Below are 9,701 nucleotides of genomic sequence, written 5' to 3' on the forward strand. Positions count from 1 at the left end.
ATCCATGCCTTATTTTGATTGCCGTAAACCAATAGTGTTTCATTTTGCAGGGGAAATCCTTGAGGCGGAGGGCCGAGCCCGCGGTGGGTAGCCAACAAGGGCCGTTGAAGCCAGGAGGGCTAAAAAGAAGTGCAGACCAGATCGAGATTCCGACGCAACGGTACAACGTGCAATTTTAACGCCTAGGGTTTATGCCCTCAAGTCACACTAACGCTCATGCTCTCCTCAGGAAGAAGAGCGCCCGCCGGACTATATCCACCAACCAGGCTTCAAGGTCGGGTCCGGAAGCGGAGGCGAACACGGGGCGCGCACCGGACGTTCCTCCGATAGAGGACGCGGACGGGCTATCTGTCACCAATTCGGAGGTGGAGAGTGCCATGAACCACAGGCGTTGCCGGACTGTTCTTCGTGACGCATGTTTTTCCCAAGAGGCGTTGGACGCCTTTAATACGGGAGATGCGTACCTTCGTGCCGCTCAAAATGGTCTAGCCAGAGCCACAAAGAAGTATGTGAAAGACATACGGGTGAGTAAATCTGATGGTCATATATGTCAGTAGCCCCCGAGACTTGAAACCGTTAAGATAACTGATTTAAGGATCATACGTTATGCAGGATCTTACAAAAAAGAATACGCAACTGTCCCAGGAGCTTGAAGGGTGAAAGGCCCAACTTGAGACCGCACTGGCCGCTTCAGAGAATGCCAAGGGGACCCCCTCAGGTAATATATGCTTCAAAAGATAATTCTGTTGTGAAGTGCATCATGTGTGCAATTCTGACAATAATAGTGCAGATGGGGCCAGAGTGAATCCGGACAAGCAACAACTCGCACGCCAGTTAAAGGCCGGCGAGAGCGTGCTGACAAGGGTGAGGCAAGAGAAGAACAAGCTTCAAGACGCCAATACCCAGCTGGGCGAGGAACTAAAGGATGTTCGTGCTCAGCTGTCTGATTCCATAAAGGAGAATCGGCGACTTCGACGCGGCATTTTTAGGAAGTGCTTGAACGAATCTTCGAAAAAAGAGTTCGGCGAGGAAGTCGATTGACAGAGCTATGTCTGTAGATATGCTGACAGGTCGTCCTGCGGAGGAAATGCCCGGTTTAGCGGGGGACCTTCCCGAGCTGTTGCAACTGCACGAACGAGTTCGGCAGGCGATGCAAGGCGTCGTCCAGGCTATGTGGCCATCCCTCTCCATGCCCGAAGGCCTTGGAGAGCTTGCAGAGAAGCTGAAGGGAGTGTGGCAGTGCTTCCGGTTATGGAAGATATCAGCCTGCAATCAAGGTGCCAGGGAGGCCTGGGCCATGGTGAAGAGTCGGTACACGAAGGCTGACCCGAACCACATGGCCGAGGTCGGCCCTATGGGGCCCGATGGGAAGGAGATCCCTATCAGTTTGGTGTATGGCCAGGTAGAGCTGGCTGCCAAGTATTCCCAACAGGACTGTAAATTAGACAGCCTGTTGGATGGTATTGAAGAAGAATATACCTAGTCAAATTGGCTATGTAATTTAAAATGAAATGTAAAATGCCTTCTAGCCGGATTGTAGATCGTTTGTCATTACGGACCTTTTCGCTTCAACCCCTGGACCAGATAGTCCAGAGTGTGTCCGAATACCCTCTCAGTTATGTAAGAACCAGGGCATGCATGGAGACCAGGCGTAGGGGTCATAGGTGCCTTAGCAGACAAGTGCCCAACTAGTTATGTTATATTACATGGTTAGTAAGAAACATCTTCCAGGGAGAATAGTTCCGTTAGGGGTTCCTTTCCCTAGGAGGCATGCCCTAAAGAGCATGTCCAGACTGCTAAAAGAAAGCAGAAAAGCATCTGGGGGCAGATAAATAAACAAGTGAAAAATCATCTTTTAGTTCCCCGACCGAATATTCCCTTAAGAACGCTAGCTTTCGGCTTCACCAAGTCTGAGGTACACATCCGGCTGACCCGGCAGTAACAATCGCAGAGGTGCTCCCTTTACCACCTAGCCGAACAAACAGGAACGTAGGGGTAAGCACAGGAGCCAGGCAACCCAGCTTGGCAAAAACTTAAGTCATATCGATGCATATAATGGTGTATAAAAGGTTCATGCAGAAGTGTCACACATGTTTTTGGCATGAGGCCCGTTTATATAAACTTCTGATAAAGAAGCCCCCAGGTATAATGAGCGCGGGTGGCGCGTCAAGTATGTGCGAACAACGCGCAGGCAAGCCCCTAAAGGCTTGGGAGAAAAAAGGGAGGGAGAAGGAGAGAAATACCAGGCAGCTAATTTGAAATACATAAAAAAGGGACAGAGGAAGGAGACGAACACAGAGTCCGGCGCTAGGCGCAGAATCTTCGTAGGCGTGCTGTGTTCCATGGGTTCGGCTCGAGTCGGTTGTCCGATGCGTTTCGCAGACGGTATGCTCCACCAGTCAGGACTTGGTCGATTATGAAGGGACCCTCCCATTTGGGCTTTAGTTTGTCCTTTTTCTTGTCCGGCAGGCGTAGAACTAGTTCGCCAACGTTATAAGTTTTGGCCCGTACTTCTCTGCTTTGATATCTTCGAGCCTGCTGTTGATAGAATGCGGAACGGGCTTTTGCCACGTCGCACTCCTCCTCCAATGTGTCCTAGCTGTCCTGCCAATCGAGCTCGACTTCTCTTTCTTCGTACATGGGCACGCGAGGTGAGTCATGAATTATGTCGCAGGGCAGGACTGCCTCTGCGCCTTATACCATAAAAAATGGTGTGAATCCGGTAGTGCGATTCGGCGTGGTCCGCAGCCCCCAGAGTACGGAGTCAAGCTCCTCTACCCAGTGCGTGTTAGATTCCTTGAGGGATCGCACTAGTCTGGGTTTGATGCCGCTCATGATGAGACCGTTGGCTCGCTCGACTTGACCGTTAGTTTGTGGGTGATAGACTGAAGCGTAGTCGAGCTTAATGCCCATGTTTTTGCACGAGAGTTTAACTTCGTCGGCCGTAAAGTTTGTGCCATTGTCAGTGATGATGCTGTGGGGGATGCTGTAATGGTGTACAACCCCGGATATGAAGTCTATCACCGGTCCGGATTCGGCTGTCTTTACAGGCTTGGCCTCTATCCATTTGGTGAATTTGTCCACCATGACCAGTAGATATTTTTTCTTGTGGGTTCCTCCTTTAAGGGGTCCAACCATGTAAAGCCCCCAGACCGCAAAAGGCCAGGTAATGGGTATGGTTTGTAAGGCGGTAGGCGGCATGTGGCTTTGATTAGCTAATAATTGGCAACCGACGCATCGCTGGACTAAGTCCTGAGCGTCTGCCCGGGCCGGCGGCCAATAAAATCCGGTACGGAAGGCCTTGCTCACAAGGGCTCGGGCTGCGGCGTAGTGCCCGCCGAGTCCGGCGTGAATTTCGGCCAGAAGGTTCCGCCCTTCCTCTTCGGAGATACATCTTTGAAGGACTCCGGTGGTGCTTTTCTTATAAAGCTCTCCTTCGTGGACTTTATAGGCTTTAGATCGCCGCACTATGCAGTGTACCTCATTTTGGTCCTCGGGAAGTTCCTGCCTAGTTAAGTAGGCTAAGAATGGTTCTGTCCACGGGGCAATTACTGCCATTATTACGTGGGCTGAGGGTGTGACTTCATTGACGGAGTCTTCAGTTGTGTCAGGGTGTTCGGGGTCAGGTGATGCGGCCAGGTCCGGATCGTGATTTCTGGATTCTCCTTCCCACTGTATGGATGGCTTGAATAGCCTTTCCAGGAAAATGTTGGGGGGGGGGACTGCATCGTGCTTTGCACCGATGCGTGCCAGGACGTCTGCTGCCTGATTATTTTCCCGGGCTATATGGTGGAATTCCAGCCCTTCGAACCGAGCTGACATATTTAGGATGGCGTTGCGATAAGCTGCCATTTTCGGATCTTTGACATCAAAGTCCCCGTTTATTTGGGATATCGCGAGGTTCGAATCCCCCCGCACCTCTAGGCGTTGAATGCCCATGGAGACTGCCATCCGGAGGCCATGTAGCAGGGCCTCGTATTCGGCTGCATTGATGTAGTCCGTATACATTATCTGGAGTACATATTGAACTGTATCTCCTATTGGGGACGTCAAGACGATGCTAGCCCCCAGACCCGCCGGCATTTTGGAGCCGTCGAAGTGCATGGTCCAGTTGGAATAAGTGCCATACTCTTTAGGGAGTTCGGCTTCAGTCCATTCATTGACAAAGTCGGCCAAGGCTTGCGACTTGATGGCTCGCCGTGGCTTGTATGTTATGTCGAACGGGAGGAGCTCAATGGCCCATTTGGCAATCCATCCCATTGCGTCGCGGTTGTTTATGATATCGTTAAGAGGTACTTCGGAGGCTACTGTTATCGAACACTCTTGAAAGTAGTGTCGTAGCTTCCGGGATGCCATGAACACTGCGTATGTTATCTTTTGGTAATGCGGGTACCGGGACTTGCATGGAGTGAGGACAGTGGACACGTAGTATACTGGTTTCTGGACAGGGAATTTGTGTCTGTTCGCTTCTCGTTCGATGACGAGGACTGTGCTTACAACTTGGTGAGTTTCCGCGATGTATAACAACATTGGTTCGCTGATGTGAGGCGCGGCCAGGACAGGGTTTGTTGCCAGTATGGCTTTTATTTCTTCGAGTCCGGCCATGGCGGCGTCCGTCCACTCAAAGTGTTCAGTACGCCGAAGGAGGCGGTAAAGTGGTAATGCCTTTTCCCCCAAGCGGGAGATGAAGCGGCTTAGAGCGGCCACGCATCTAGTCAATTTTTGTATTTGCTTGAGATCTTTTGTAATATCCAATTGAGACAGAGATCGGATCTTGGCTGGGTTTGCTTCAATTCCTATACCGGATACGATGAAGCCCAAGAGCTTTTCGGCTGGTACGCCGAAAACGCATTTTTCCGGGTTGAGCCTAATGTCATATGTTCGGAGGTTATCAAACGTGAGCCTCAAGTCGTCTATTAGAGTTTCGACGTGTTTGGTTTTGACGACCACGTCATCCACGTACGCTTCAACCATTTTGCCGATCTGGTTGGCCAGACATGTCTGAATCATGCGCTGATATGTTGCGCCGGTGTTTTTGAGCCCGAAGGGCATTGTGTTGAAGCAGAATGGTCCGTATGGGGTGATGAATGCCATTGCGGCTTGGTCTGACTCTGCCATCTTGATTTGGTGGTAGCCAGAGTATGCATCGAGGAAACACAATGAATCGTGTCCTGCAGTGGTGTCGATGATTTGATCGATGTGGGGGAGGGGAAAGGGATCCTTTGGGCAGGCCTTATTTAGGTCTTTGAAATCGACGCATAGGCTTCAGGATTTGTCCTTCTTTGGTACCATTACCAGGTTTGCTAGCTAGTCCGGATGTTTTATATCTCTGATGAATACGGCTTCCAGTAGTTTGGCTAGCTCCTCTCCCATGGCTTGTCTCTTAGGTTCGGAGAAACGCCGAAGAGTCTGCTTAACGGGCTTGAATCCTTTTAGGATGTTTAGGCTGTGCTCGGCCAGCCTGCGTGGGATTCCTGGCGTGTCTGAAGGGTGCCAGGCAAAAATGTCCCAATTTTCTCGTAGGAATTCTCTGAGTGTGGCGTGTACATCAGGGCTTAGTTGTGCCCCGATGGAGGCCGTTTTTGTAGTGTCCGTTGGATGGACTTGGAACTTGACTATTTCGTCTGCTGGCTTGAAGGAGGTGGACTTGGATCTTTTGTCGAGTATCACATCGTCCCTGTCCACCATGGAGCGCAACACAGTTAGTTCCTCGGTCGCCAGGGCTTCGGATAATGCCTCGAGGGCCAGTGCGGTTGTCTTGTTTTCGGCATGGAGCGCTGTGTCCGGATCACTAGCAAGAGTGATTATTCCGTTGGGTCCAGGCATTTTGAGCTTCATGTACCCGTAATGGGGTATAGCTTGAAAAATTGTGAATGCTTCTCGCCCTAACAGAGCGTGGTATCCGCTGCTGAACGGGGCCACTTGAAATGTGACCTCCTCGGATCTGTAGTTATCCGGCGTGCCGAACACCACGTCCAGTGTGATTTTTCCTAAGCAACACGCTTCCCGGCTGGGGATTATTCCTCTAAAGGTTGTGTTGCTTCGCTCAATGCGGCTCCAGTCAATTTCCATTTTTCGCAGGGTTTCCTCATAGATGAGGTATGATGCTCTGCCACCGTCCATGAGTACCTTTGTAAGCCAGAAGCCGTCCACTATCGGACTGAGGACCAGTGCGGCTGGGGCTCGGGCTGTCCAGAATTTAGGTTCGTCACTGGCACTAAAGGTAAAAGCCGTGGCACTCCATGGGTTTATTGTCGCTACTTGGTAGACTTCGGTAAGGCTGTGGAGCGTTTGTTTTCTCGCATTGTTTGATGCGAAAGTCTCGAATATTGTTGACACCATACTGGCGTTTCTGGGGTGGTGCTCTGCGGATTCTGGAGTTAGAAGCTCCTCGCCACTTCTGGCCACCTGCCGGAGTATCCAACATGCTCTAAGGCTATGAGTTGGTGTGACGCCCTCTATATTATGAATTTTACAGGGTCCATTGAGCCATCCCTCCAGTACGGTTCCATACCTTATAGATGGTTTTTGTTTTTTGCTCTTTGGCCCAGGTGCCTGGCGATAATGCGCCCTTTTTTTCCGGACTGAGATTGTATTCGGGGTCGGATTGTCCCAGAATTTTGTTTCGGTTTTCCGAACGCTTTCTGTCGCACAGTACTTTCGTACTATGGATGTCAAGTCGGCGAAGCGTGTAATTTTGCGGCAACTTATGGCATTGAGGATTCCGATGTCTGTGCAGTTGTTACAGAAGAATGAAATTGCGTCCTTCTCTCGGCAGTCCCTTATCCTGTTCATAACCAGGGCTCTTGCCGAATTTGGGATAGATCCCTTATGTTTGGGTGGGCAGGTGGATTTAAATCCAGAACCTCGCCTGATCTAAGACTCAGGGGCCAAGAAATTTCCGAACTCGGAAGCTTGTTTTCTTGGACGTTATACAATGAATCAGGCCAGCTGCCTGACTTTAGGTTCAGGGCTTGGGCGACGTCCTCCCCTCTGCGGATGTCCGGCTTGGAGGGATCAGGAATCCGGACACATCTGGTCCTTAGGATGGGTGAAGATTCACCGCAATGTTCCTCCACCACTTCAACATGGTGGGTGACCTAGGGAGAGTCAATCTCACTCTGATCGGGTTTAAGCCCAATCTGGCCGTAATCTGTAGCGACTCCCAGGGCGGCGATGCGATACAAGAGCTCGTTTAGGGAAGAGAGCTCCATCGGATCTAACTGCTCGGCAAGTTCCGAGCTGATGTGGAGATTGCTTTCGATGACCCAAGAGGTCAACGTCGGCGCGGCGGCTGTAACACCCCAGAATTTTAACCAGGTTTTAATTATTAAAATTTTGCCAAGAGTTAAAATTTTTGCCTGCAAGAATAATTCTGTTGATTTCAAAACCTTCCTTTTAATTTTAAGGATTTATTTTTCCCAAGTGGATCCTTCCAAACATATTGAACTTCTATGCCATCTCATTAAAACAATTTCCTAATCAGTAGGATTATTTATTAAATTATTTCACCCTGAGCTATATTCATTAAAATGACTTGTTTTAAGTTTTGGAGCTCTCTTTGTACTACAACCATTTGATAAATTTATCTAAAAATCCAACCAAAATTTGGAGATGTCATGGGATGTCTCTAAATAACTTTTGTGCATTAATATATTTATTTCATTGCATATTTTGAGTATTTCACATGTTTTTCTTCTCGGGTCCAGTGGACAATTTTGCACTACAACCCTTTTAAATACTTCTTTCTAGCTTCCACCAAAATTATGGGATGTCAGTAGGAGCATATCATTCCATTATATGCAAAAATCCAGGGATGTTCTTTGAAAATTTTGAGAGAACCAACCTCATCCTCATTCTGGTCCATCATGATAGTTTGTACAACAACCTTAGTCTTGCTTGCCCTCTGGCCCTTGATTCTTTATCCTACTTTTAGACCACCCTACTAAACCCCTAAGGCCAGGAGCATACACTCATTTGATCATTTGTGGTTCATGAAATGATACCATTCACTCCCTGCCCAGAAGTGTAGTTTTGCAAAACTTGCACTAGCAAGTTTCTCCCTTTTGCAAACTAACTTCACCACCCTCTCATACAACCACAGAGACACTGATCTGGAAGAAGTGGCCACTCCAAGACCTGCCTAGATGCCTCTGGCATTTTGTCAAACACCCTGTGGGCATGGACAGATTTGGCATGATTGTAAGTTTGTGTTGTAAACTTTCCCATCTGTCCAAACCAAGTTGTCTAGTAGCCGGCTAACAATCTTTAGCCCATGCCTGTGGATTTGCATTAGCTCTCTAGTAGTTTTGGCCATCCTGGCATTTCGTCGAGCAGTCGCCGTGCACGCCCGAAGCGCGAGCAGAGCACGCGTTTTGCACGTGCTCGCGCCCGAGCCAGCGCGCCCCTGGATAAGCTTTCCCCGAGCTCATCCTGATCCTTACCCACTCGCCACGTCGCGCCAAGAGCCCCGACCGCCTCCTAGCCCTCTGCAGTGTTGCCAGCAAGCTCCTTGGCGGCACGCCTGCGTCCGCATCCGCCACTGCCACGGTCGGCGCCGCCCAAGCCACCACAGCGCGCCAGCTCGCCTCCTTCGACAGTGGAGCGTTCGTAGGTAGCTCCTGGAGTCGGCCAGCCACCGCCACGTCGCCCTGCAGTACAGTAGGGCGGTTCATCGGCGAGCTTATCCCCGGCCGCCACGAACCGACTTGGACGTGCTATAAAAGGGATCCCCGGACTCCTTTGAGCACCCAGGCAGCTTCACGCCGTCCTTCTCGTACCCCCTTAGTCGTCAATCGAAGCGAGGAGGTCGTCTTCAACCTCTCCGGTCAGCTCGGCCGCCGCCACGTTCCGGTCGGTTCCGATGCACCAAGACCTCCCCTGCCCTCCCAAACACCACCGTCCGACTCCACTTGAACCCGTGGAGCTGCCTAGCCTCCTAGACCCGCTCAGGAACCACCATGACAGGAATCCCCAAATCCACCGAAGCCTCCCTCCGTCGCGGAGCTCGCCGCCGGCGACTCCCTCCACCCCCGGCTACCCTACGACCACCGGAAGGACCACCTAGGAGTGGCGGATCCATTACTGCACTCGGATGCCCGCGAGGAGCCGCCTAACACCGGCGAAGATCGCCGGAGCCCCCGCCTCTGTTCGGCCAGAGGAAGAGGAGGGAGGGCGACTGGTCAAACCTGACCAGTGGGCCAGGCGGGCCCACTGTCGGTGACCCACGCGGTCCACGCTGGAGTAAGTGGAGGCATATAGTTGGAATACGTCTTCGACGTGTACGTGATTTCGAATCGTTTTCTTTTAATTCTGTTTTATTTTTTTTATAAAAAAACAGATTTTGACCAAATGTTTGACTGGCTATATCTTTTAAAATATAACTCCAAATGAATTGATTCTTTTTCCTACCTCTCTCAAATTTAACCTAGTTTATTTTAAGATTTATTTGAAAAAATTTCAAACAACTTTTTGTGCTGTTTTTGAATTTGTGTGTTAATTCAAATTTGTTTAAAATAGGACCTTGGAGAGAGAGAAGAAATCTTTCAAAAGTTTTGGAGTGCACCCCTTCCTTTACACCCATTGAAGGCAAGCATTCTAAACCCTGGCATGATATTTTGGGTGTTCGTTGACACGTTTATCATACCACCTCATTTCAGAGAGTTGTTATTTCATGTGATGTGATCATTTGCATGAATGCA

The sequence above is a fragment of the Triticum aestivum genome, chromosome 4B (assembly GCF_018294505.1).
Source record: "Triticum aestivum cultivar Chinese Spring chromosome 4B, IWGSC CS RefSeq v2.1, whole genome shotgun sequence".
NCBI lineage: Eukaryota > Viridiplantae > Streptophyta > Magnoliopsida > Poales > Poaceae > Triticum > Triticum aestivum.